The sequence below is a fragment of the Physeter macrocephalus genome, chromosome 11 (assembly GCF_002837175.3).
Source record: "Physeter macrocephalus isolate SW-GA chromosome 11, ASM283717v5, whole genome shotgun sequence".
NCBI classification, from domain to species: domain Eukaryota; kingdom Metazoa; phylum Chordata; class Mammalia; order Artiodactyla; family Physeteridae; genus Physeter; species Physeter macrocephalus.
In genome coordinates this window covers 42,429,876-42,438,188 of record NC_041224.1, presented here as the reverse complement: position 1 = coordinate 42,438,188, position 8,313 = coordinate 42,429,876, and the positions used below count along the sequence as shown (strand labels likewise).

The window sequence follows — 8,313 nt, the reverse complement described above, 5'->3', positions numbered from 1 at the left end:
GCGGAGCGGCTGGGCCCGTGAGCCATGGCCGCTGAGCCTGCGCGTCCGGAGCCTGTGCTCCGCAACGGGAGAGGCCGCAACAGTGAGAGGCCCGGGTACCGCAAAAAAAAAAAAAAAAAAAAAAATTAAACAGGCTATGAAGAAGCTCTATGACATTGACGTTGCCAAGGTCAACAACTTGACCAGGCCTGATGGAAAAAAGAAGCATATGTTCGCCAGGCTCCTGACTATGATGCTTTGGATGTTGCCAACAAAATTGGGATCACCTAAACTGAGTCCAGCTGGCTAATTCTAAATATAAAAGTTTTCACTAAAAAAAAAAAAAAAAAGAAGAAGAAGAGAGAAAGAAAGAAAGAAAGTTAGTTCTACCCAAAAGAGAATGGCCACATGCCTAATATTTACTACAACCTTATTTGTGATAGTGAAAGTTTGAAACATATGAATAAGTAACTTATGGCATGCAACATTGTATAACTTACCACTGAGTATGTAACAGAAAACATTTGATTACATATTAAATGAAAAAAGATATAATTTGCTCAACTATACTGAGAACCACTGAATTATATACTTTTAAAGGGTGAACTTTTGGGAATTCCCTGGTGGTCCAGTGGTTAGGACTCTGCGCTTTCACTGCCAGGGTCTGAGTTCAATCCCTGGTCGGATCCCCGTGTGGCCAAAAAGATATTAAAAAATAAAAGGGTGAACTTTGTGAATCATATCAATTTCTTTTAAAAAGATAAAATTCTCCATTTTTACTTTTGTGTCAGCCAAGATCAGCAGAAAACAGATGGCCTGCTCAATGTGTGTAACTGAAGAAAGTTAATGAAGGGACAGTGTATAAAGATGCTGGCAGGGTTGAGGGAAACCAACAAGGGATAATGAAATACCCCAGGGCTAATGCTGAGAAGCCATTATCAACCATAGGCCTGAAGGGGCAAAGAGATGGAACCAGTGCTCAGTTAGAGCAACAGCTGAAGGAGACTGAGGGCCAATAGGAACTTTGAGGAATACAGCGCTCTCGCTCTCTCTCTCGTCCTCTCTCTCTTCCTGTGGTACCTCCCACTGGCTGAACCCAAGAAGAAGCCTAAGGGCAAGTGACCCCAGATGACACTGCCCTTCAAGGTCAGCCTCTAGAGAAGGATGGAGAGGAGTGGATCTGGAAGCAGATTATCTAGCAGGTATGTGATCATATAGCAATGTGAGAACAATCTAAACATATGGCTGAGGACCTTAAGGGAACCTGGAAAATCAGGGTTTGTAGGGATAAAAAGTGGAGGTAGTTAGAGAATGGGTAGGATGGGTAGAGGGGGCAGGAAAGATTTAACTCAGGCTGAGACAAGGATGAGAGCCAGACGTGGGAATGATTTATTGTTTGGTAAAATACTGAGCTAGAGTCTGAGCTCTGGAAGAGATTAATAGGAGATACAGAGCTAAATCAGAGTGTAGCATTAGAAATTCTTCCCCTATTGGCTCTTACCCTGTATGTCTCCTTCCCAGCTAAACTTCATGCCTTCAACAAGTAATTGTTTAGTACCTATTATGTGCCAGGAACTGTTAGGCCCTGGGGATTGAGGAAGGAACAAAATTAACTTAACATCCTCACTCTCCTGGAGTTTACATCCTGGTGGGGTGAAAGAGACAACAGATAAGTAAATATAAGTCAAGGGTGATAGGTGCTATAAAGAAAAGCACAGGAGAGAATGGAAATAAAATTCTGCCCATTCTACCTCTTAAAAAAAGCCCATACATGCCTACACACAGCAGAGCTCCTGAGTAAATCAGGACTTTGATATCTCTCACCTGGCCTAAGATCAGACTATCCTAACTGATCTTCCTGCCTGCAGCACACTCCAACCAGTCCTCCACTCTGCTGTGAGGATCTTTCTGAAACAAATCTTGTCAGTACCCTGCTTTAAAAAGTACCCTCCAGGAACTTCCCTAGTGGTCCAGTGGTTAAGAATCGCCTTCCAAGGCAGGGGACACAGGTTCGATCCTTGGTCGGGGAACTAAGATCCCACATGCTGCGGGGCAACTAAGCCCAAGCCCACGCATCTCAGCTGTAGAGCCCACTCTGGAGCCTGTGCACCACAACTAGAGAGAAGCCTGACCTCCACAACTAGAGAGAGAAGCCTGCACTCTGCAACTAAGACTCGACACAGCCAAAAATAAAATAAATTAATTAAATTAAATTAAAATAAAAAATGTTAATGTTAAAAAATTGTTTATACTGAGCCTGCACTCTAGATCCTGCTAGCCACGACTACTGAGCCTGCATGCCACAACTACTGAAGCCCACACGCCTAGAGCCTGTGCTCCGCAACAAGAGAAGCCACCACAATGAGAAGCCCACACACCGCAACGAAGAGTAGCCCCTGCTCGCCACAACTAGAGAAAGCCAGCACGCAGCAACAAAGACCCAGTGCAGCCAAAAATAAATAAATAAATTTATTTTAAAAAGATTGTTTAAATAATAAATAAAAAGTACCCTCCAATGCTCTTATTTGCTTACCATGTGGAATAAGGCCTAACCTCCTTATCATGGACCTTATCTTATGGATCCATCACTTGCATGTACCTCTTTCATTCTCCTTTTCTATCAACCCTAATTGTCTGTAGTCTATTGAATGCTGCACTGTTTCTCATTTCTGTACCATTGTCCATACTGCTCTTTCCGTTTGGAACGTTCTCCAGAACCTCCCCACCTCCTCCCAAGGTTGGCAATCTTCTTATTCTTTTAGGCCCATTAACTGCCACCTTTTTGGTCAAGCTTCCCTGACCTTCCCTGGTGTGAGGGAGTATCTTCCAGTTCCCACCTTTGTGTTATCAGTACATCTTAATGTATAGGTACCTCTAAATGTACTTATCATACCATATAATTCTATTTCTTGGAGCTCAGGTGTACATGATGGGGTTAAATATGTTCCATGGGTCAGGGACCCTATATTCTTTTGTTCATGTGTGACCATCTTTTGTTACTTATTCAACCTAAAAACTAGAATTGACAACTTACATATATCCCCCCATCCAGTGCTTAATCTTTTTTTCATTCAGTGTTATTGAGATATAACTGATATAGAGCACTGTGTAAGTTTAGGCATACAGCATAATGATTTGAATTTCATACATTATGAAGCGATTACCACAATAAGATTAGTGAACATCTGTCATCTCTTATAGATACATAATAAAAGAAAAAGAAAAAAATTGTTTTCCTTGTGATGAAAATTCTTCGGATTACTCTCTTAACAACTTTCATATATAACATACAGCAGTGTTCATTATATTACTCATGTTGTACATTACATCCCTAGTACTTATAACTGGAAGTTTGTACCTTTTGACCACCTTCGTCCAATTCCCCTTCCCCTCCCCATCCCCCTCCCCATACCCTTGCCTCTGGCAACCATAAATCTGATCTCATTTTCTTAGAGTTTGTTTGCTTGTTTCTTTGGGGTTTTTTTGAAGTATAACTGACCTACAGCACTATTTTAGTTCCTGGTGTTCAATACAGTGATTTGATATTTTTATACATTACAGAATGATCACCACCCCATTGCTTAATCTTGTGTTTATCATTTTCTTGCTCTTAAAAATATTTTTATGTAAAAAATAAACATTTTAGGGCTTCCCTGGTGGCACAGTGGTTAAGAATCCACCTGCCAATGCAGGGGACAAGGGTTCGAGCCCTGGTCCAGGAAGATCCCACATGCCATGGAGCAACTAAGCCCACAACTACTGAGCCTGCGCTCTAGAGCCCGCGAGCCAAAACTACTGAGCCCGCGTGCCACAACTACTGAAGCCCATGCACCTAGAGCCCATGCTCCGCAACAAGAGAAGCCACCGCAATGAGAAGCCTGCGCACCGCAACGAAGAGTAGCCTCCACTAGCCACAACCAGAGAAAGCCCGCACACAGCAATGAAGACCCAACGCAGCCAAAAATAAAATAAAATAAAATAAAATAAATTTAAAAAAATTTAAAAAACAAAAAACATTTTATTAAAAATAATAATTTTTTTTTGCTGCACCATGCTGCTTGCAGGACCTTAGTTCCCCAGCCAGGGATCAGAGCCATGCCCTCAGCAGTGATAGCTGCAGAGTCTTAACCACTGGACCACCAGGGAATTCCAAAAAAATTATTTTTAAAAATTGTCCTAGCTTTATAAAAATTTAAAGTTAAAAAGTCTTGCTTCTTTAGGGAACCCTCCTACACTGTTGGTGGGAATGTAACTTGGTACAGCCACTATGGAGAACAGTATGTAGGTTCCATAAAAAACTAAAAATAGAGCTACCGTACGATCCAGCAATCCCACTCCTGGGCATATATCTGGAGAAAACCATAATTCGAAAAGATACGCGTACCCTAATACTCACTGCAGTGTTATTTACAATAGCCAGGACATGGAAGCAACCTAAATGTCCATCGACAGAGGAATGGATAAGGAAGATGTGGTACATATAAACAATGGAATATTACTCAGTCATTAAAAAGAATGAAATAATGCCATTTGCAGCAACGTGGATGGACCTAGAGATTGTCATACTGAGTGATGTAAGTCAGGCAGAGAAAGACAAATATATGATATCATTTGTGTGTGGATTCTAAAAAAATGGCACAAATGAACCTATTTACAAAAGAGAAATAGAGTCATAGATGTAGAAAACAAACTTTTGGTTACCAAGGGGTAAAGGGGGGGAGATGGAAGGGATAAAATGGGCGATTGGGATTGACATATATACAACACTATATATAAAATATGTAAGTAATAAGAACCTACTGTATAGCACAGGGAACTCAATACTCTATAATGACCTACATGGGAATAGAATCTAAAAAAGAGTGGAGGGACTTCCCTGGTGGCACAGTTGTTAAGAATCCACCTGCCAATACAGGGGACACGGGATCGATCCCTGGTCAGGGAAGATCCCACATGCTGCGGAGCAACTAAGCCCATACGCCACAACTACTGAGCCTGCGCTCTAGAGCCCATGAGCCACAACTACTGAGCCCACTTTCTGCAACTGCCGAAGCCCGTGCGCCTAGAGCCCGTGCTCTGCAACAAGAGAAGCCACCACAATGAGAAGTCTGCGCACCGCAACAAAGAGTAGACCCTGCTCACCGCAACTAGAGAAAGCCTGTGTGCAGCAATGAAGATCCAACGCAGCCAAAGATAAATAAATTTTTAAAAATTTTGTATATGTCTATGTATTTACATACATACATAAGTATATATTTGTGTGTGAACATGCATACATATTTCCAAAACATATATTATTAATTTTAGTTGTTTTGTGTATTAAAGTAGTATCATTCCCTACATAATAACCTGGAACCTTTTTTTTTTAATTTAACTACAGTTGATTTACAATATTGTGTTAGTTTCAGGTGTATAGCTTCAGATTCTTTTCCATTATGGATTATTACAAGATATTGAATATCCCTGTGCTATACAGTAAATCCTTGTTCTTTATGTATTGATATTTTATACATAGTGGTGTGTCCTGGGACTTCTTTTTCACTTTTCATGTTTTATTGCTAAGATCCATCTCAGGTTTGTTGCCTGGAGCTGAGTTTATTTATGGTTGCTGCTGTCGACTATTTCAATGTGTAAATATGCTAATATTACTTTGTTGCTGGCAGCAAAGGCTCTTGGTGCCCTGTGTTCTTCCCTTTGGCCCACAACTGGTTTTAGCCAAATATGTGGTAGCCAGTTTTGTGGGGCCTCCCATTTATTGACAATGCCCACCGCAAGTGCTAGGGCATGGGCCTTTCCAATTTCTGCTTTAAGGCCTTCTCAAAAGCCACAGGAGCCTTCTCAGCCCTCTCCCAAATACAGACTGAAAGTAAAGAGCATTAACCCTCAACCAGTCGGGGGGTGTGAGCCAAGGGATAAATGCCCCAAGCTCCCTTTCTTCAGATGGACAATTCTGGGAGGCATTTTTTTTAATACGGGATTTTAAAAAATATTTATTTATTTATTTATTTATTTATTTGACTGTGCTGGGTCTTAGTTGCAGCATGCAGGATCTTTGTTGCTGTGTGTGGGATCTTAGTTGTGGCATGCGAGCTCTTAGTTGTTGCATGAGGCCTTTTAGTTGTGGCACACGGGATCTTTAGTTGTGACATGTGAATTCTTAGTTGCGGCATGTGGGATCTAGTTCCCTGACCAGGGATCGAACCAGGCCCCCTGCATTAGGAGCACAGAGTCTTAGCCACTGGACCACCAGGGACGTCCCTGGGAGGCATTTTGTATATTTCTCAGAGGTCTCCATGGAATCACACTCCTTATGTTGGTGTTTCCTGCTACTTTGCCTCAATCTCACCCTCTTATTCACCCCTGCTGCCTGAGATCACTTCCCAAATGAACAACTTGCACCCAAGTCCTCGTCCCAGTCTCTGCTTTTGGGGATTTCAAACTAATACAACCAGTTCCTGATAATGAGCATTTGGATTGTTGCAGGCTTTTGCTATTGCAAAAGTGCTACTGAGAATATTCATATAAAACCCACTGATGCACAAGTGCAAGAATTTCTCTTGCATATTTATACAGGAGTAGACTTGTTGGGTCAAAGACTAAGTGAACTTTCAGCTTTACAAGGTAATTCCAAACTGCTAACCGAAGTGGTTTTTACCAATTTACAGTTTCAACAACATTGTATGCAAGATCTTATTGATCCAAATCCTCTTCAACACTTGGTTTTGTCAGATTTCTTAATTTTCACCTCTCAAATAGATATTGAATAGAATCTCATTGTGGTCTCAATTTGTACTTCTTGATGATTAATGAGGTTGAACATGTATTCATATATTTATTGACCATAAATGATTCATCTTTTGGGAAATGTCTCTTCAAAGCTTTTGCCCATTTTTCCATTGCTTGACTGTCTTTTCCTCATTAATTTTTGAATTCTTTTACAGTTATGGTTATTCTCCTTTGAAACTCAGAAGCTCAAAATCAAATTAACCATAATCTTCACTGAATATTACCTTTTTCTTGGTTACAAAATTAATGCATGCTTGTTGTAAAAGAAACCTGTAAAGAGTACAGACATGTTTAACTTAGAAAGTTTTCCTTGCTGTCAGCTCCAGCCCACCTCCAAGCAGGAATAATTCCCATGAATTGTTTGCCATCCCGTATTTTGAGGATTTTGTTGTCACATCTTTCTCCCAGATTAGACTGATAATTTCCCAAGGGTAAGGACTGTGTTGTAGTCATCTTTGTATCCTCAGGCCCAGGCATAGTGCCTGGTTTAGACCTGGAACGCAATACATTATTGTTGAATGAATTGCTGAAAGCTGGGTTAGAACGGAAATTTTGAAGTTGCAGGAAGACTGCAGTTTGGAACAGAGGAGTCAAGTAAAAGTGGAAGATAGCACTGGTAAAATGTGTTAGGGCTTGATTACCAAAAGTCTTGGCCGTTGGGCCAAAGTGTATGATTTTTATCTTGGAGGCAGTCAGCCGGGGAGGCATTCAAGACTTTTCAGGTGGAGGGAGGTTATTTGTTCTTATGTTTTTACCAGCAACAGAATTAGAACAAAACATTGACAATCCAGTCATCTAATGGCAATGTACAGGATGTAAAGCAGAGGAGGTTGGGGAAAATGAAACTGAAGACAGAAAAATGAATGAATCAAGAAGTTATTAACTTCTGGGGGGACATAGGCACCCATGAAAAACATGAGAACTATGTTTCTGTCAGAAAAATAGGCATAAACCCAAGCCCATGCACTTTTTAAGAACCCTTTGCTCTTGAGTTGGTTATTCTAAGAGTGAGAGAATAAGAACCTGAACTATGGGGCCAGGATGTGTTCATTCATTCAGACATGTTTATCCATCTCCTGCTACATGCAAGGCACTGGGCTGAGTGCTGAGAAGAGTTTGAGGCGTGGGGTATGGTAGGGCATGGTGGCCAAGAGCATGGACTCTGAGCCCAACGGTCTGATTGCAAACCCCTGCCAGAGGTTTGGGACCTTGGCTAATTTACTGAAGTCATCTACACCCCACAGGTGTTTTACAGAGACAGTACTATCACCACCCTCGTGATTAAGGGCATCTTACATCTGTATAAAGCACTTAGAATTCACAACATGCAGGGAGCCCTCAGCAGAGTTGTAAAGCAGAAACCAGAGTGGAGAGCAAGAGGAGGAAGCAGAGGGCATGGGCTTGATTTCAAGAACTTTTGTTAAAATAGAGGAGAGAGAAGACTAGAAGGGGAAGTGAAGGCAAGGAAGGTTTTTTTGTTTGTTTGTGTTGTTTTTTAAGATGAAAGATATCCTAAATGCTCACAGGGAGGACGTAGTAGAGTGGGAG

General features: G+C 41.3%; 1 non-coding gene and 1 pseudogene across 1 annotated transcript; one reads left to right on the top strand and one right to left on the bottom strand.

The window, feature by feature from the left end:
- Positions 1-270, top strand: part of LOC112062546 (60S ribosomal protein L23a-like) — a 1,054-nt pseudogene extending 784 nt beyond the window's left edge.
- Positions 271-6,160: 5,890 nt separating this feature from the next.
- Positions 6,161-6,232, bottom strand: TRNAR-CCU (transfer RNA arginine (anticodon CCU)). Its single transcript has one exon. It is a non-coding gene; the product is annotated as a tRNA-Arg (tRNA).
- Between the last annotated feature and the right edge of the window lie 2,081 nt (positions 6,233-8,313).